This window comes from Bison bison, unplaced genomic scaffold (genome assembly GCF_000754665.1).
Source record: "Bison bison bison isolate TAMUID 2011002044 unplaced genomic scaffold, Bison_UMD1.0 scf7180017864229, whole genome shotgun sequence".
Classification (NCBI taxonomy): Eukaryota; Metazoa; Chordata; class Mammalia; order Artiodactyla; family Bovidae; genus Bison; species Bison bison.
In genome coordinates, this window is record NW_011494801.1 from 1,707,961 (window position 1) to 1,728,208 (window position 20,248).

Consider the following 20,248-nt stretch of genomic DNA (forward strand, 5'->3'; position numbering starts at 1 on the left):
CTTTATATTTTTTTCTAGTTTTTAAAAATTGAAGTTTTAGGGCAAATGTAATTGTTGTTTTGGTCCAAAGTCTCAGCACATCTTTATTAATCAAAATAGGAACCGTTACAATCAACACATTTTTGCCGATGAGAAATAAGTTTGTTTAATCCTGTAGCATAAAAATCTGATTCTTGGAAAGCATTTTCTGCGTCCTGTTGGTTGTGGAAGCATTTTCCCTGCAGAAAGTTGGGATGCTTGAAGAAGTGCTAATTGGTTGGCAAGAGAGCAGGTGAAAATGGCATATGAGGCAAAACTTGGAAGCCCAATTCATTAACTTTTAAAGCATTGGTTGTGCGAGGTTTGGTTGGATGTTGGAGTAGAGAAGAATTGGGTCCTTTCTGTTAACCAGTGTTGGCTGTAGGCGGTGCAGTTTTTGGCGCATCTCATCTATCTGCCGCTGAGTATCCTTCTCAAATGTAATGGTTTCGTCAGGATTCAGAAATCTGTAGTTGATCAGACTGGCAGCAGACCACCAAACAGTGACCCTGGCCTATTTTGGGTACAAGTTTGGGTTTTGGAAGTGCTTTGGAGCTTTTTGGTCCAACCACTGAGCTGCAATCCAACCATCTCTGGTTGTCGGATAAAATCCACTTTTTACCTCATGTCACAGTCTGATCGAGAAATGGTTCATTGTTGTATAGAATAAGAGAAGATGACACTTCAAAATGATGAACTTTGGATTTGTGGTCAGCTCATGAGGCACCCACTTGTGGAGTTTTTTCACCTTTCCAATTTGCTTCAAATGGAAATGGTTCACCACTTAGAAGGATTGGCATTGAGTTCTTCAGCCATTTCTTGTGAAGTTGTAAGAGGATCAGCTCTGATAATCCACTCAGTTGGTCGTTGTCAGCTTCCAGTGGCCATCCACTGTGCTGCTCATACTCAAGGCTGTCATCTCCTTTGCAAGATTTCTTGAACCACCACTGCACTGCAGTGCACGTATATTTTTGTTAGCAGTTCCTGGGCGAAGTGCACTGTTGACGTTGTGAGTTGTTTCCACTGCTTTATGACCCATTTTGAACTTGAGTAAAAAAAAATCACTCAAATTTGCTTTTTGTCTAATGTCATTTGTTTATAGTCTAAAATAAATATAAAATAAACAGCAAGTAATGCCATTAGCAAAACAACATAAAGCGAGAAATATGCATTAAGTAATGTGTAACATAATCACATTTACTTAAGAATGTATTTCAATATCAAACAGCAAACTTCCATGATTCAAACCTCGATTACTTTTGCACCAACCTAATATTTTAAATTGAAGTATGATAAAACAAGGCCCACTGGAGAGGGGAATGGCAGAACACTTCAGTATTCTTGCCTTAAGAACCCCTTGAACAGTATGAAAAGGCAAAAAGGTATGACACTGGAAGATGAGACCCCCAGGTTTGTAAAGGTGTTAGTCGCTCAGTCATGTCTGACTTTTTGCAATCCTGTGGACTATAGCCTGCCAGGCTCCTCTGTCCATGAGATTCTCCAGGCAAGAATGGTGGAGTGAGTTGCCATTCCCTTCTCCAGGGGTCTTCCGGATCCACGGATTGGACCCAGGTCTCCCGCATTGTAGGTAGGTTGTTTACTGGCTAAGCCAAGAGGGAAGCCCTGGTAGGTGTCCAATATATTACTGAGGCTGGGCCAAAATGGAAATGTTGCTCAGTTGTGGATGTGTCTGGTGGTGAAAGTAGTCTGATGCTGTAAAGAACAATATTGCATAGAACCTGGAATGTTGGGTCCATGAATCAAGATAACTTGGATGTGGTCATACAGGAGATGGGAAGAGTAAACATTTTAGGAATCAGTGACTAAAATGGGTAGGAATGGGTGAATTTAATTCAGATGACCATTGTATCTACTGCTGTGGGCAAGAATCTCTTAGAAGAAATGAAGTAGCCATAGTCAGCAAAAGAGTCTGAAATATAGTACTTGGGTGCATTCTCAAAAACTGCAGAATGATCTCTGTTTGTTTCCAAGACAAAGCATTCAACATCACAGTAATCCAAGTCTGTGCCCCAACCACTAATGCTGAAGAAGCTAAAGTTGAATGATTCTATAAAGACCTACAATACCTTCTAGAACTAGCACCAGAAAAGATGTCTTTTTCATCATAGGGGACTGGAATGGAAAAGTAGGAAGTCAAGAGGTACCTCAAGTAACAGGCAAGTTTGGCCTTGGAATACAAAATGAAGCAGGGCAAAGTCTTAACAGTTTTGCCAAGAGAACACTCTGGTCATAGCGAACAGCCTCTTGCAACAACACAATAAGTGACTCTACACATGGACATCACCAGATAGTCAATACCAAGATCAGATTGATTATATTCTATGCAGTCAAAGATGAAGAAGCTCTGTACAGTCAGCAAAAATAAGACTGGGAGCTGACTGTGGCTCAGATCTTGAGCTCCTTATTGCAAAATTCAGGCTTAAATTGAAGAAAGTAGGAAAAACCACTAGGCCTTTTGATATGACCTAGATCAAATCCATTACAGTTATACAGTGGAAGTGACAAGTAGATTCAAGGGATTAGATCTGTTAGACAGTACCTAAAGAACTAAAGATGGAGGTTCGTAACAATGGAGGTGGTGACCAAAACCATCCCCAAGAGAAAGGAATACAAAAAGGCAAAATGGTTGTCTGAGGAGGTCTTACAAGAAACTGAGAAAAGAAGTGAAGCAGAAGGCAAAGGAGAAAGGCAAAGATACATATAACTGAATGCAGAGTTCCAGAGAATAATGAGGAGATATAAGAAAGCCTTAAGTAACAATGCAAAGAATTAGAGGAAAACAATAGAATGGGAAAGACTAGAGATCTCTTCAAGAAAATTGGAGATAACAAGGGAACATTTCATGCCAAGATGGGCACAATAAAGAACAGAATCAGCAAGGACCTAAGAGAAGCAGAAGAGATTAAGAAGAGGTGGGAAGAATACACAGAAGAACTATACAAAAAAAAGTCTTAATGACCAGGATAACCACAATGGTGTGGTCACTCACCTAGAGCCAGACATCCTGGAGCGTGAAGTCAAGTGGGCCTTAGGAAGCATCACTATGAACAAAGCTAGTGGAGGTGCTGGAATTCCAGCTGAGCTATTTCAAATCCTAAAAGATGATGCACTCAATATGTCAGCAAGTTTGGAAAACTCAGCAGTGGCCAAAGGACTAGAAAAGGTCAGTTATCATTCCAGTCCAAAAGAATGGCAATGCTAAAGATGTTCAAAATATTGTGCTAGCTCTCATTTTACATGCTAGCAAGGTAATGCTCAAAATCCTTCGAGCTAGGCTTCAGCAATATGTGAACTGAGAACTTCCATATGTACAAGCTGGGATTCAAAGAGGCAGAGGATCCAAATTGCCAGCATTTGTTGGATCATAGAGAAAGCAAGAGAATTCCAGAAAAACATCTATTTCTGCTTCATTGCTATGAAGTGACTGTTTGAATCACAACAAACTGGAAAATTCTTAGAGATGGAAATACCAGATCACCTTACTTGTCTTCTGAGAAACCTGTATACAGGTCAAGAAGCAACAGTTAGAACCAGACATGGAACAACAAACTGGTTCCAGATTGGGAAGAGTTCATCAAGGCTGTGTATTGTCACCTTGCTTGTTTAACTTATATGCAGAGTACATCATGTGGAATGTTGGGCTGGATGAATCACAAGCTGAAATCAAGATTGCTGGGAGAAATATCAGTAACCTCAGATATACAGACGATAGCACTCTAATGGCAGAAAGCAAGGAGGAACTAAAGAGCTTCTTGATGAAAGTGAAAGAGGAGAGTGAAAAAGCTGGCTTAAAACTCAACGTTCAAAAAACTTAAGATCATGGCATCCAGTCCCATCACTTCATGGCAAATAGATGGGTGAAAAATGGAAACAGTGACAGACTTGGCTTCCAAAAGTCACTGTGGACAGTGACTGCAGCCATGAAATTAAAAGACACTCCTTGGAAGAAAAGCTATGATATACCTAGACAGCGTATTCAAAAGCAGAGACATCACTTTGTTGACACAGGTCTGTATAATCAAAGCTGTCGTTTTTCTGATAGTCACGTATGGATTGGAGCTGTGGCGCTGGAGAAGACTCTTGAGAGTCCCTTGGACAGCAGGGAGATCAAACCAGTCAATCCTAAAAGAAATAAACTCTGAATATTCATTGGTGGGACTGATGCTGAAGCTGAAGGTCAAATACTTTGGCCACAGGATGCAAAGAGCCAACTGATTGGAAAAGATCTTGATGCTGGGGAAGATGAGGGCAAAAGGAGAAGGGGGAGGCAGAGGATGTTATTGTTGCATAGCATCACTGACTCAATGGATATGAATTTGAGCAAACATCAGGGGATAGTGGAGGACAGAGGAGCCTGGCATGTTGCAGTCCATGGGGTTGCAGAGAGTTGGACAGAACTTAGCTAACTGAACAAAAAGTAGTCCACATCAAAATATGTGTTGATGGTCAGTTAGGTTGCTTCCACATCTTGACTAGTATAAATAATGCAGCAAAGAAAATGGGAGAATATATTGTTTTAGTTACTGCTTTTGTTTTCTCCTGGAAGATACCCAGAAGTGAAATCGCTGGATAGCAAGGTATCCTCTTTTTAGTTTTTTGAGAAACCTGCACGTCATTTTCCATAGTGACTGTGCCAGTTTGCATTCCCACCAACAGTGTGGCTTCCTCTCTTTCACATCCTCTCACACACTTATTTGTTATCTTTTTAATAATAGCCATTCTGACAGGTGTGAGATAATACCTCATTGTGATTTTGACTTGCATTTCTCTGAGGTTTATTGATGTTGAGCACCTTTTCATGTGTGAGTTGGCCATCTATATGTCTTCCTTGGGAAAAGGGTCTATTAAAAGAAAAAAAGAAAATGTGTATTTAGGTCTTCTCATTTTGTAATTGGGTTTTATCTTGATATTATGTTGTATGAATTGTTGGTATATTTTGGATATTAACCCTTTATAAAATATATTGTTTGCAAAAATCTTCTCACATTCAATTGATGGCCTCTTAGTCTTGTAGATAGATTTCTTTATTGTGCAGAAACTTTTTAGTTTGACGGAACCCTGTTTATTTTTGCTTTTGTTTTTCTTGCTGAGGAAGCATATAAGAAAATTACTAAGACTGATGTTGAAGAGCATACTGCGTATGTTTTCTTCTAGAAGTTTTATGGTTTCAAGTCTGACATGTAAGTCTTTAATTCATTTTGAATTTTTACATATGATGTGAGAAAATTCATTCAGTTTGATGCTTTTGCATGTAGCTGTCCAATTTTACTACTCCATTTTTTTTTTCCTTTTAAAAAAGTTTTTAGTGTTTTTTAATACCAAAGACATTTTGTTTGGGGGTGTAGACAATGAACAGTGTTGTGATGGTTTCAGGTGAACAGTGAAGGGACTCAGCCACACAGAAGCACGCATCCATTCTTCCCCTGAAGCCCCTCCCATCCAGACGGCCCTTAGCATCGAACAGACTTCCCCGTGCTATTCCCCGTGCTATTCGATAGGCTTTTGTTGGTTATCCATTTAAATATAGCAGTTTACCACACCATTTATTGAAGAGGGTTTTACCCTCCTGGTATATTCTAGCCTCCTTTGTCATAGATGGATTGACTCTACATATGTGTGCATTCATTTCCAGGTTTTCTATTTTGTTCCATTGTCTGTATCTGTTTTTATGCCAGTACAATACTATTATTGCATTAGCTTGTAGTATAGTTTGTAATCAGAGTGTGATACTTTCAGCTTCTTAATAAAAGGTTGTTTTGATTATTTGGGATGTTTTGTGTTTCTGTACAAATTTTGAAATTATTTCTTCTGTGAAAAATGCCATTTGTGTTTTGATAGTCATTGGATGAAATCTATAGCTTACCTTGGGTAGTATGAACATTTTAATATTAATTCTTTCAGTTCATGAAATCAATATAATTCCAATTGTGTCATCTTCAATTTCTTTTGTCAGTGTTGTATAGTTTTTTGAGTCTTTTACCTCCTTGGTTAGATATATTCCTAAGTGTTTTATTCTTTTTGATGCAGTTGTAAATGAGATTGTCTTCTTAATTTTTTTCTCTGATAGTTCATTGAGTATATAGGAACAATGCGTTTCTGTATATTAATTTTGAGTCCTGTTTATTGAATTCATTTATTCTGACAGTTTTTTGATGGCATCTTTAAAACTTTTTTTGTATAGTATCATGTCATTAGCAAATGGTGATGGTTTTACTTCTTCCTTTTTAGTTTAGATTCCTTTTATTTTTCTTGTCTCATTGCTTTGTCTAGTATGTTCAGTCTTGTGTCAAATAAAAATATCAAGAGTGAGCATCCTTGTCTCATTCTTGATTTTAGGGGAAATGATTTTAGGTTTCCTCTATTGAGTATGATGTTAGCTGTGGACTTGTCAGTGCAGTGGGCTTTTATTACATTGAGTTGTGTTCATTTTTTAAAAAATAATAAGTGATTATTAAATTAAGTCACAATCTTTTTCTTCATCTGTGGAGATGACCACATATGACATGGTTTTTATTCTTAAATTGGTTAATATGGTGTATCCCCCATCTCTACCAGGGCCTTACCCTCTTTCCTATCCAGGGCTGGGAACAGGGGCTAAGGAAGACAGTAGGGTTTGATTGCTAGTATTGTCAACACTCAGAAGGCACTCAGTAAATGAATAAATGGTGCGGCACTCTCGCTATAGGCAAGCCTAGAGAGCCTTCAGCCTGAGGTGGCATGAGCTGGTCAAGTTGGGACACATGGCTTGGCCTCTCACATTGATTGATTTGCAGATATTGAATCATGCTTGCATTCCTGGTATAAATGCAACTTGAATATGGTGTATGATCCTTATTTTGTGTTGTTGAGTTTGATGTGCTAATATTTTGTTGAGGATTTTTTGCTTTTGTGCTTATCAGTCATATGGGCCTATAATTTCCTTTTTTATTTTTGTATTGTCTTTATTAGGTTTTGGTATGAAGGTGCCACTGGCTTCATAGAATGAGTTCAGAAGTTCTTCCTCTTTAGTTTTTTTGAAGTTTTAAAATGATTATTAGCTCTTTTTTAAATGGTGGAAATTACCTGTCCAGTCCTCAGTTCAGTTCAGTCTCTCAGTCGTGTCCAACTCATTGCGACCCCAAGAGTTGCAGCACTCCAGGTCTCCCTGTCCATCACCAACTCCCGGAGTTTACCCAAATTCATGTCCATTGAGTCGGTGGTGCTATCTAACAATCTCGTCCTCTGTTGTCCCTTTCTCCTCCTGCCTTCAATCTTTCCCAACATCAGGGTCTTTTCAAATGAGTCAGCTCTTTGCATCAGGTGGCCAAAGTACTGGAGTTTCAGCTTCAACATCAGTCCTTCGAGTGAACACCCAGGACTGATCTCCTTTAGGATGGACTGGCTGGATCTCCTTGTAGTCCAAGGGACTCTCAAGAGTCTTCTTCAACACCACAGTTCAAAAACATCATTTCTTCTGTGCTCAGCTTTCTTTATAGTCCAACTCTCACATCCATACATGACTACTGAAAAACTATAGCCTTGACTAGATGGACCTTTGTTGACAAAGTAATGTCTCCACTTTTTAACATGCTGTCGAGGTTGATGATAACTTTTCTCCCAAGGAGTAAGCGTCTTTTAATTTCATGGCTGCAGTCACCATCTGCTGTGATTTTGGAGCCCAGAAAAATGAAGTCAGCCACTGTTTCCACAGTTTCCCAATCTATTTGCCATGAAGTGATGGACTGGATGCTATGATCTTAGTTTTCTGAATGTTGAGCTTTAAGCCAACTTTTTCACTCTCCTCTTTCACTTTAATCAAGAGGCTTTTTAGTTCGTCTTCACTTTCTGCCATAAGGATGGTGTCACTTGCATATCTGAGGTTATTGATATTGATATATGTATTAGAATGCAATATTTATTGTTCTCTTTCTGACTTCACTCTATATAATAAGTTGTAGATTCATCCACCTCATCAGAACTGACTCAGATGCGTTTCTTTTTATGACTGAGTAATATTCCATTGTGTACATATACCACCACTTCTTTATCCATTCATCTGTCAATGGACATCTAGGTTTCTTCCATGTGCTAGCTATTGTAAATAGGGCTACAGTGAACAATGGGATACATGTATCCTTTTCATTTTTGGTTTCCTCACGGTATATGCCTCCCAGGGGGATTGCTGGGTCATATACTGCTTTTATTCCTAGTTTTTTAAGGAATCTCCATACCATCTTCCATAGTGGCTGTATCAATTTACATTCCCACCAACAGTGCAAGAGCGTACTCTTTTCTCCACACCCTCTCCAGCATTTATTGTTTGCAGATTTTTTGATGATGGCCATTCTGAGCAGTGTGAGGTGATATCTCATTGTAGTATCTCATTGTAGTTTTATCTCATCAAAACTACATTTCTCTAATAATGAGTAATGTTGAGCATGCTTTCATGTGTTTGTTAAGACATCTGCATGTCTTCTTTGGAGAAATGCCTTTTTTCCTATTTTTTGATTGGGTTGGTTGGTTTTCTGGTATTGAGTTGTATGAGCTACTTCTATATTTTTGAAATTAATCCTTTGTCAGTTGTTTCATTTGCTATTATTTTCTCCCATTCTCGGGATTGTCTTTTCACCTTGCTTATAGGTTCCTTTGCTGTGCAAAAGTTTTTAAGTTTGATCAGATCCCTCTTGTTTACTTTTGTTTTTATTTCTGTTACTCTTGGAGGTGGGTCATAGAGGATTTTGCTTTGATTTATGTCATCGAGTGTTCTGGCTATGTTTTCCTCTAAAAGTTTACAGTTTCTGGTCTTTATTTATGTCTTTAATCCATTTTGAGTTTATCTTTGTGTATGGTGTTAGGAAGTGTTCTAATTTCATTCTTTAACATGTAGCTGTCCAGTTTTCCCATTTATTAACGAGGCTGTCTTTGCCCCACTGTATGTTCTTGCCTCTTGTCAAAAATAAGGTACCCATAGGGCATGGGCTTATTTTTGGGCTTTCTGTCTTGTTCTGTTGGTCTTATATTTCTGTTTTTGTGCCAGTACCGTACTGTCTTGATGACTGTAGCTTTGAAGTACAATCTGAAGTCAGGAAGGTTGATTCCTCCAGCTCCATGCTTTCTCAAGACTGCATTGGCTATTAGGGGTCTCTTGTGTTTCCATATGAATTGTGAAATTATTTGTTCTAGTTATGTGAAAATGTCATTGGTAATTTGGTAGGGATCACATTGAATCTGGAGATTGCATTTAGTAGTATTGTCATTTTCACAATATTGATTCTTCCTACCCAGGAAAATGGAATGTCTCTCCATCTGATTATGTCATCTTTGATTTCTTTCATCAGTATCTTATAATTTTCTGTGTACAGCTCTTTTGTCTCTTTGGGTAAGTTTATTCCTTGATATTTAATTCTTTTTGTTGCAGTGGTGAATGGGATTGATTCCTTAATTTCTCTTTCTAATTTTTCATTGTTAGTGTGTAGAAATGCGTGTATTGATTTTGTATCCTGCAACTTTGCAAAATTCACTGTTTAGATCTAGTAATTTTCTGACTCTTATCTTTAGGGTTTTCTATGTACAGTATCATGTCATCTGCAAACAGTGAGAGCTTTACTTCTTTTCCGATCTGGATTCCTTTTATTTCTATTTCTTCTCTGATTGCTATAGCTAGGAATCCCAGAACTATGTTGAATAATAGTGGTGAAAGTGGACACCCTTGTCTTGTGTCTGATCGTAGGGGGATTCCTTTCAGTTTTTCACCATTGAGAAAAATGTTTGCTGTAGACTTATCATATATGGGCTTTACTATGTTGAGGTAGGTTCCTTCTATGCCCCTTTTTTGAAGAGTTTTAATCATAAATGGGTACTGAGTTTTGTCAAAGGCTTTTTCTGCATCTATTGAAATTATCATATGGTTTTTATCTTTGAATTTAATATGGTGTGTTACACTGATTGATTTGCATATATTGAAGAATCCTTGCATCCCTGGAATAAACCCAAGTTGATTGTGGTGTATGAGCTGTTTGATGTGTTGCTGAATTCTGTTTGCTAAAATTTTGTTGAGGATTTTTGCATCTCTGTTCATCAGTGATATTGGCCCGTCGTTTTCTTTTTTTGTGTTGTCTTTGTCTGGTTTTGGTATCAGGGTGATGGTGGCCTCATAGAATGAGTTTGGAAGTGTTCCTTCCTCTGCAGGTTTTTGAAAGAGTTTTATAAAGATAGGCATTAGCTTTTCTCTAAATGTTTGATAGAATTCTGTGAAGCTATCTGGTCCTGGGCTTTTGTTTTTGGGGAGATTTTTGATCACAGCTTCAATTTCAGTGCTTGTAATTGGGTTGTTCATAATTTCTATATCTTCCTGGTTCAGTCTTGGAAGATTGAACATTTTTAAGACTCTGTCCATTTCTTCCAGGTTATGCATTTTATTGCCATATAGTCTCTTATAATCTTTTGTATTTCTGCATTGTCTGTTGTAACCTCTCCTTTTTCATTTTTAATTTTGTTGATTTGATTCTTCTCTTTTTTTCTTGATGAATCTGGCCTAAGGTTTGTCAGTTGTGTTTATCTTCTCAAAGAACCAGCTTTTAGTTTTATTAATCTTTACTGTTGTTTCTGTCATTTCTTTCCATTTGTTTCTGCTCGGATCTTTATGATTTCTTTCCTTCTAATTTTGCGGGTTTTTTTTTTTTTTTTCATTGTTTTTCCAGTTGTTTTAGGTGTAAAGTTAGGTTGTCTGTTCCATGTTTTTCTTCTTTCTTGAGGTAGGATTGTATTGCTATAAGCTTCCCTCTTAGAACTGCTTTTGCTGCATCCCATAGGTTTTGAGTTATGTTTTCATTATCATTTGTTTCTTGAAATTTTTTGATTTCCGTTTTGATTTCTTCAGTAACCTGTTGGTTATTTAGAAATGTATTGCTTAATCTCCATATCTTTGTTTCTTACAGCTTTTTTCTTGTAATTGATACCTAGTCTCATAGTGTTGTGGTCAGAGAAGATGCTTGATATGATTTCAGTTTTCTTATATTTACTGAGATTTGATATGTGACCCAAGATGTGGTCTGTCCTGGAGAATGTTCCATGTGCACTTGAGAAGAAGGTGTATTCCTTTGCATTTGGATGGAATGGCCTCAAGATATCAGTGAGATCCATCCCATCTACTGTATCATTTGAGGCTTGGATTTCCTTATTAACTTTCTGTTTTGATGCTGTGTCCATTGGTGTGAGTGGGGTGTTAACGTCTCCTACTGTTATTGTGTTCCTGTCAGTTTCTCCTTTTAGTCTGTTAGTGTTTGTCTTATGTATCGAGGTGCTCCTATGTTGGGTACATAGATATTTACAGTTGTTATGTCTTCCTCTTGGATTGATCCCTTGCTCATTATGTAGTATCCTTCCTTATCTCTTGTTATCTTCTTTATTTTAAGGTCTATAATGTCTGATATGAGGATTGCTACTCCAGCTTTCTGTTGCTTCCCATTTGCATGGAATATATTTTTGCATCCTGTCACTTTCAGTCTATATGTGTCTTTAGGTCTGAAGTGGGTTTCTCATAGACAGCATGTATATGGGTCTTGTTTTTGTATCCATTCAGCCAATCTGTGTCTTTTGGTTGGACCATTTAATCCATTTACATTTAAAGTAATTATTGATACATATGTTCCTATTGCCATGTTCTTAATTATTTGGGCTTGATTTTGTAGATCTTCTTCTTTCTCTTGTGTTTGTTGACTATATAAATCCCTTTAACGTTTGTTTTAAAGCTGCTTTGGTGGTGCTGAATTCTTGTAACTGTTGCTTGTCTGAAAAGCTTTTTGTTTCTAGATCAGTTTTGAATGAGATCCTTGCCAGGTCCGGTCATCTTGGTTGTAGATTTTTTCCCTTTCAGTACTTTAAATATATCCTGCCATTCCCTCCTGGCCTGCAGAATTTCTGCTGAAAGATCAGCTGTTAAATGTATGAGGTTTCCCTTGTGTTATTTGTTGCTTTTCCCTTGCTGCTTTTAATATTCTTTCTTTGTGTTTAGTCTTAGTTTGATTAGTATGTGTCTCGGCGTGTTTCTCCTTGGGTTTATCCTGTATGGCACTGTTTGTGCCTCTTGGACTTGATTGACTATTTTGTTTTCCATGTTGGGGAAATTTTCAACTATAATCTCTTAAAAAATTTTCTCATATCCTTTCTTTTTCTGGGACTCCTATAATTCAAATGTTGGTGCATTTGATATTGTCCCAGAGGTCTCTGAGACTGTCCTTAGTACTTTTCATTCTTTTTACTTTATTCTGCTCTTCAGAAGTTATTTCCACCATTTTATGTTCCTGCTCACTGATTTGTTCTTCTTCAGATATTCTGCTATAGATTCCTTCCAGAGTATTTTTAATTTCAGTAATTGTGTTGCCTCTGTATGTTTATTCTTTAATTCTTCTAGGTGTTTGTTAATTGATTCTTGCATATTCTCTATTTTTCAAGGTTTTTGATCATTTTTTACTATCGTTATTTTGAATTCTTTTTCAGGTAGTTTGCCTATTTCCTCTTCGTTTATTTGGACTTCTGTGTTTCTAGTTTGTTCCTTCATTTGTGTAGTATTTCTCTGCCTTTTCATTCTTTTTTTTAAACTTATTGTGTTTGAGGTCTCCTTTTCCCAGGCTTCAAAGTTGAATTCTTTCTTCCTTTTGGTTTCTACCCTCCTAAGGTTGGTTCAGTGGTCTGTGTAAGCTTTGTATAGGGTGAGCTTTGTGCTGAATTTTTTTGTTTGTTTTTCCTGGTGGGCAAGGCTGAATGAGGTGATATTCCTGTCTGCTGATGATTGGGTATGTATTTTTGTTTTGTTTGTTGTTTAGATGAGGCATCCTGCACAGTGCTACCGTTGGTTGGGTGATGCCGGGTCTTTCTTCACGTGGTTTCCTTTGTGAGACTGCTCACTATTTGATACTCCCTAGTATTAGTTCTCTGGTAGTCTAGGGTCTTGGAGTCAATACTCCCTCTCCAAAGGCTCAGGGCTTGATCTCTGGTCAGGAACGAAGATTCTACAAGTGGTTTGTTAGGGCATTAAGTGAGATTAAAACAAATACACAAAAATGAGATACCAAAGATGAACCTCAGACAAATTGTAGTTATAAAATCAGGCAAATAATAATTAAAATAATGGAATATACATGTATACATATACACCCATAAGCAAAGGGAAAACAATCCAACTAAAACAAAGTACACAGTAGATTGAGCCTGTGAACAAAGGAAATAAAAAATTATGTTTACCAGTTAAGAACAAGACTAACTAAAACACATACCGGAAAACAAAACTAAAGCAAGGTGCCACGTGTGGAACAAAGTAATGAAGACAAAACTAAAAAATACGTTGAGAGGAAAGAAAAGAAAGAATAGTTAAATAAAGGTAGATGAAGAAAATTTATATACATTAAAGATTAACTGCAAGGGGAAAAGAACAGTAGGAAAAGCAAACAAAGGAATAAATGTAGAAAATAAATAGGCTTAAGAAATTAAAAATTAAAATTAAAGAGAAAAGAAAAAGGAAAACTCCACAGAACTGCAAAGGCCCAACATTTAGGTTTATTACAATAATAAAAAATGTGACTGAGGAAGAAAAAAAAAGCTCAAAAGCTTAATTAGATTTCATAGTGCCAATAAAATTGACAACTACAACAGAGGGGGATAAGGACAAAGAACAAAAATCAGAAAGAATCTGTAGAACAAGTCAGAACTTGTTCTGAGATTCATTATTCTAAGAATAATGAATGTTTTTCTTGAGTCACTGCTGTCACAGTCCTTCCCCTCGCTGGGAGTGACAGTCCACCTCACCTCCCTCAGATGCCCTCCAACACTGTGCTGATCTCTGGACCTGCTGTGGGGGCAGCTCAGGTTCTAATCTGGTCCTTCTCCTGTGTGTTCTTGCCTCCAACATCCACAGCTATCAGAACTAGTGCATTTTCTTTTGTGGGAGATCTTCTTGTTCTTTTATACATTCCACAGACACAGAGTCTGCCTAGTTGATCGTGTGGATTGAATCTGCAGCTTGTACAGCTGGTGGGAAGGTTTTGGGTCTTCCTCCTTAGCCACACTGCTCTGGGTTTCAACTGTGGTTTTATTTCCACCTCTACATGTGGGTTGTCCACTGGAGTTTCCTCCTGAGGCTGCCCTGAAGGACCTGGGTTTGCCCCTGTGAGGGCCAGGTGTGGAGGTGGGGCAGCTGCTTGGGTCGCAGGGGTTCTGGCAGCACCAGGTACTCAGGGGGGTTGACGGCTAGGGTAGTAGGAAATACAGTGCTCTAGAAGGGTATGGCAACCAGTGTTGGCCAGTACGCTCCAGGACTCTTGCCTGGAGAACCCCCTTGACAGAGAATCCTGGCAGGCCACAGTCTACCAGGTCGCAAAGAGTTGGAAACGACTGAAGCGACCCTACACGTATAGATGCAAGATTTTTCTTGCCTGTGGCAGCTCTGCCCCAGTGAGAGTTGAGCATGAAGGTGGTGCAGCTGCTTGGTTTGCGGGGACCCTGGCAGTGCAAAGTGGACTGCCCCAGCCACAGGAGTTATGGCCCTGTCAGAGTCTCTTTTGGAGCCTCTTGTAGCTGGCGATCAGAAGGCCTCTTTGGCCATTCTTTCTTCGTAGCTCCATAAGTTCAGGCACTAAAAGGGTGTCTTGCCTGGGGTCCTTCTCTGTTGTTCAGGGCATCAGGCACATAGAGGGGCCCCCCTGGCTGGAGTCGTACTCTGTAGATTGGCGTGTCAGGCACTTAAAGCGGCACGGTGGGTGGGGTCCTACTCTGTAGTTCAGTGGTCAGGCTTTTGGTGGGCCAGCCTTTCTATTGTTCAGCTGCCGATGCTGGCCTGTTGGGGGAGAGGCTGTGGTGCTGGTTCCACCCCTTACGCTTGACTCAGCAATATTGCCTTGCTTCCATGGCTGCCCAGCTTTCCTGCACAGGTTCAATTTATCAGTGTTTTTCTTTTATGGCCTTTGCTTTTGATATCATTTTTAAAAACTCTTAACTTAGCCCCAGGTCCTAAAGATCACCTCCTGTGTCTTTTCTCTGAAGTTTTATAATCTTACATTTTTACATTTAATTTTAGAGTCCATTTTGTTTTGTCACATTATTGACTGGGGGATTTTTGCAGAAACTAACTCCTGTGGCTGGCAGTTTGTTATATAAGTGAATAGTGAACATTTCAGGTCAATACTTTCAGGTAACAAAAGATACATTAATATGTTTCTTGTCAATGGTGTGTGAATTTTTGTATGAGGTATGTGATTTAACTTGAAGTTCATTTTTGTGCTTATGAATGTCCACTTGCTCTAGCACTATTTAAAAAACTGTCTCTGTTGAATTGCTTTTGTACCTTTTGGGCATATTTGTGTGTGTCTAATCTGTGTTATCTATTCTCTTTCATTGGTATGTGTATCTATCTCTCTGTAAATATCATACTGTTTGCTTATTGTAGCTATATAGTAAGTTTTTACATCAGGTTGAATGATGTTTCCCCCTTCAACTCTTCTTTTTCAAAACTGTTTTAGCTCTTCTAGGTCTTTTGCCTTTTTATATGAATTTTATAGTAAGGTTGTCTTTATCTACAAAATACCTTGTTGGAATTTTGATAGGAATTGCACTGGACTTACATATCAGTTTGGAAAGAACTGACATCTTTGCTGTGTTGAGTCTTCTGATCCATAGACACAGTACATTGCTACATTTATTTAGTTCTTTGGTTTCCTTCATCAGCATTTTGTATTGGATTGGCCTACAAGTTTATTTGAACTTTTTGACCAACCAGTAGTTATCAGGATACAGATCCTCAGTATAATTTGTTATACTTATTTTAAATGTTTAATTTTCTTTTAATTAATATCATTTTAAAGTATATTGTGTTAAAGTTCAACTTCTGCCCATTCATTATTAGTATAAAACAGTGTGTTTTTCTTTTTTGGTCTGTGTTGGTCTTATATCCTGTAATCTTGCTCAGTTTTCGTTCAGTTACTCAGTCCTGTCTGACTCTTTGCGACCCCTTGGACTGCAGCACGCCAGGCTTCTCTGTCTGTCACCAATACCCAGAGCTTGTTCAAACTCATGTCCATTGAGTCAGTGATGCTATCCAACCGTCTCATTCTCTGTCATCCCCTTCTCCTCCTGCCTTCAATCTTTCCCAGCATCAGGGTCTTTTACAGTGACTTAGCTCTTTGCATCAGGTGGCCAAAGTATTGGAGCTTCAGCTTCAGCATGAGTCCTTCCAATGAATATTCAGGGTTGATTTCCTTTAGGATTGACTCCTTACTGTTTGATCTCCTTGCAGTCCAAGTGACTCTCGAGAGTCCTCTCCGACACTACAGTTCAAAAGCATCAATTCTTCGGTGCTCAGCTTTCTTTATAGTCCAACTCAGATCCATACCTGAATACTGGGAAAACCATAGCTTTGACTAGACGGACCTTTGTTGGCAAAGTAATGTCTCTGCTTTGTCTAGGTTGGTTATAGCTTTTCTTCCAAGGAGCAAGTGTCTTTTAATTTCATGGCTGCAGTCACCATCTGCAGTGATTCTGGAGCCCAAGAAAATAAAGTCTATCACGGTTTCCATTGTTTGCCCATCTATTTGCCATGAAGTGATGGGACCGGATGCCTGACCTTAGTTTTTTGAATGTTGAGTTTTAAGCCAGCTTTTTCACTCTGCTGTTGTACTTTCGTCAAGAGATTCTTTAGTTCTTTGCTTTCTACCACAATGGTAGTGTCATCTGCATGTCTGAGGTTATTGATATTACTCCCAGCAGTCTTGATTACAGCTTGTGCTTCATCCAGTCTGGCATTTCACATAATGTACTCTGCATATATATCTTTTGAGGTTTTGAGGTATATGCCAGGAGATTTTTTTACATGGAAAATTATATCATCTTTCAGTAGGGACTCTCTTATTTCTTACTTTCCAAACTATGTATCTTTTTTTTTCTTTCTTACATTATCTCTATCTCTAAAACTTCCAGGAACGTGTTTAATAGTAGTGGTGAGAGTGAAACTTCCTTGTATTGTCCTGATCTTAAATGGGAAGCATTCAGTCTTTCACCACTAAATATAAGTTTTCGTTCTTTTACTGGTGCTTATTGTCAGATTGAGGAAGTTTCCTTCTGTTGCTAGTTTGCTGAAAATGTTAATCATAAATGAGTTCAATCAAAGAAGCAGAATTACTAGGAGAGTAATATTCCATTGTACCAAATCTTCTCTATCCATTCATCTGTTGATGGACATTTAGGCTGCTTCCATGTCTTGGCTATTGTAAACATTGGTGCAGGGAACATTGGGGTGCATGTATCATTTCAGATCGTGTTTTTCTCAGGCTCTATGCCCAGAAATTGGATTGCAGGGCCATATGGTAGCTCTATTTTTAGTTTTTTAAGGAACCTCCATTCTTTTCTCCATAATGGCTAGACTAATTTATGTTCCTATCAATAGTGTAGGAGGGTTCCCTTCAAGAGAGAACTATTCTTAAGTGTCTATAGTAGATCAGACATATCTATGAGTTTTGCATATGCTGATTAATTTGCTTATGACAATAAGCATATGAAGTTGATGGTATTATTCCCATCAAATATAAAATTTTTACAAATATAGTACTAAGGCCCTGAGTTGTTAAGTTTTGCCCCATATATGTGTATAATGATCCAAGTTAGATATTTAAGCCTAAAATTTCTTGTCCCAAGTAACTCATGGTCTAATAACAGGGATAGGTACATGAATAAGTAAGTTATCAAACAGTTTAGTAAGTTACAAAACCATTAAATATGAGCAGTATGCTTGTATTGCAATGAAAGATGTTCACCTTTTTGAGAGGAAACACGTTAAAGAGCAGAATAAGTATTATGATCCTATTATTTTATTCACTGATTCAGAAAACCTATGTTCAGTTTCTACTTTGTCTTAGGCACTATTCTAGGCATTTAGGATACTTAGGTCAACAAAAGAGCGTTCCTTTTTTTTAAATGGAGCTTACAATCTATCACATAGAATAGAATGTAAAAGAGACGGAATTAAATGAGGCAGCTTGGGCTACAGAAACACTTGAATAGAAAGACACAATGGTAGGTACATTCATCCATAATAAATGTGTAATAGCTGGGAGACAGTTCTCCATGTCTCCTTTGTATTTCTGTACATCTTTTGAGCAGAGGCACTGGCTTCTTTGCTCTGGACCGTCTTTACAAGGATTTTTTTTTTTTTAGGGAATAGCCTTGGGAGATAGAGCATTCAGTATCTCTCTGGGAAGCAGAAGGCAGATTTGTTTTTTGTCTAAAATAATAAAGATAATGTCTTTTGGGACAAAGGTCAGGTAGATTTGCTTGATATGAGATTTGGGTTCCCTCAGTTCAGGGTACTCCAGCTGTGATTCAAATCCATTGCATATGCAGTATCCCCCCAGGCCCCTCTCTACATTGCCCTGTGGGAATTGGACAAGAGGAACCATTGATCCTGAAGCTCATTCTGCTGGAGTAGAATGGTTCTTTGCCTCTGACTGGAGTCTTGTGTCTTCTGCTAGCATCCCTAAGATGGTGGCAGGTAACTTGTTAGCTTACAGCTAGGCCAAAGTTCTTGATAATAGGTAATAATTTATTTTTGTTTTAATTTGAGAGGACTCAGTTTTTTAACTTACAGTTCTTCTTTTACCCTAGCTTTCAGCTTCTTTTTCATGGTGTAGTGCATTTAATTATCAGAAGGGTTGAAGAGGTTTATACTAGGTTGTTCTTGAAGCCCTTTTTATGGAATGTGTGGACAGTAGTCATTCTGAGCTCCTAAGTCACATACAGAAATATCATTCAGGAGCTGTCTTGTCTCAGTGCATGTCTTAGGGCATGTTTTTGTGTACAGGTTCATATATAAGACTTTTTGCTCAGATTACTCACTTTGTCTTCTGTTCTCTCATGTTGCACTACCATTTCCTCTAGTTGGAAATGGCTAGAGCCATGTTTTCAAACCCAGATGCTTAGAAATTTGGAAAAAAGTTTTTAATACTTTTTTCTTAGCATTTTAATGAATTTTAGTTACTGTCATGTTAATTTGAATACTTTATTTCTGAACTCTTAATTTGCAGCTCATTAAGATTACCACACATGTTGACAGCCAAAGGAAGGATTTCTAAAAATTTTATCTGTTTACCACAGTTAGCATTTTTTTAAAGACATTTTGTGGGACAGATTTGGATAAGGGAAAACAGTAATAACCGAGAAGCAGCGAGCCAGTGGAGACAGTTACAAATCCAGTAAAAGTTACAATTTTAATTTGCTACCAATTTGAAGAGACAAATCAGTACATTTGTCTATTTATGTAGACTGTATTATAGACCTGGGTTCATATTAAGACCTGGGAAGATTCCCCTGGAGAAGGTAATGGCTACCCTTTCCAGTATTCTGGCCTGGAGAATTCCATGGTCTGTATAGTCCATTGGGTCATAAAGAGTCGAACACGACTGAGCGACTTTCACTTCACTATTATAGTACGTAATGGATCTGATAGAAAATTAAACTTGGTAAAAAGTAGAATGAATCATATCAGATATCCAGTGTAAAGGAAATGTTTTAAAACTGGCCGAAATAGACAATAGGGCAACTAAATAAATGATAAAGTCAATGAAAAAAAGAAAAAAACAAAACAAAACTGAAAATCAGATGTGGAAAGTTGATTATGTATAAAGTATAACATAATTTGTGAAAATACTTTGCTGAATTTCTGCAGGTTGTTTTATTCTAATAAGAACCATACCTCCCTTTTCCCACCTTCCCCACACACAGAATTTTTAACCACATGTTCATTCATTATATAGCCATCTTAACCAGTTATAGGCAAGGACAAAGAAAACAGTTTGCCTTCAAGATCTTGCTCTTCACACTGAACACAAGAAAACTGTAGTAGAGGAATCTGTCCCTTGTGACAGTATACAGAGAGCACAGTCAGATTTAATTTTGAAATCTCATCAGCCTGATTTCTTAGCTAATTACCAGTCTGTCATATATTCAGCTTCTTTTCATTACAGCTTCTGAATAAACATGAGGCTTTTTTGGTCCATTTTTGGTAAAGAATGATTCGTTCCTAAAGAAACATATTTCTGTTTTTCAAAGGAGTAATTTATTCTACTTTTGAAGTATTATAACTGTTCTGCTACTGATGGACAGTGAGGCTGATTTTATTTTTTTCCTGTCACATTTCATCATTGTGAAATGAAGTTTTAAGTATTTTAGCATTTCTGAAATTGAGATGTGT

General features: G+C 37.9%; 1 protein-coding gene across 6 annotated transcripts in view; it reads left to right on the forward strand.

Annotated features, from left to right (window-relative positions):
• Nucleotides 1-20,248, forward strand: part of DCAF6 (DDB1 and CUL4 associated factor 6) — a 180,342-nt gene that overhangs the window by 8,102 nt on the left and 151,992 nt on the right. The window lies entirely within an intron of this gene.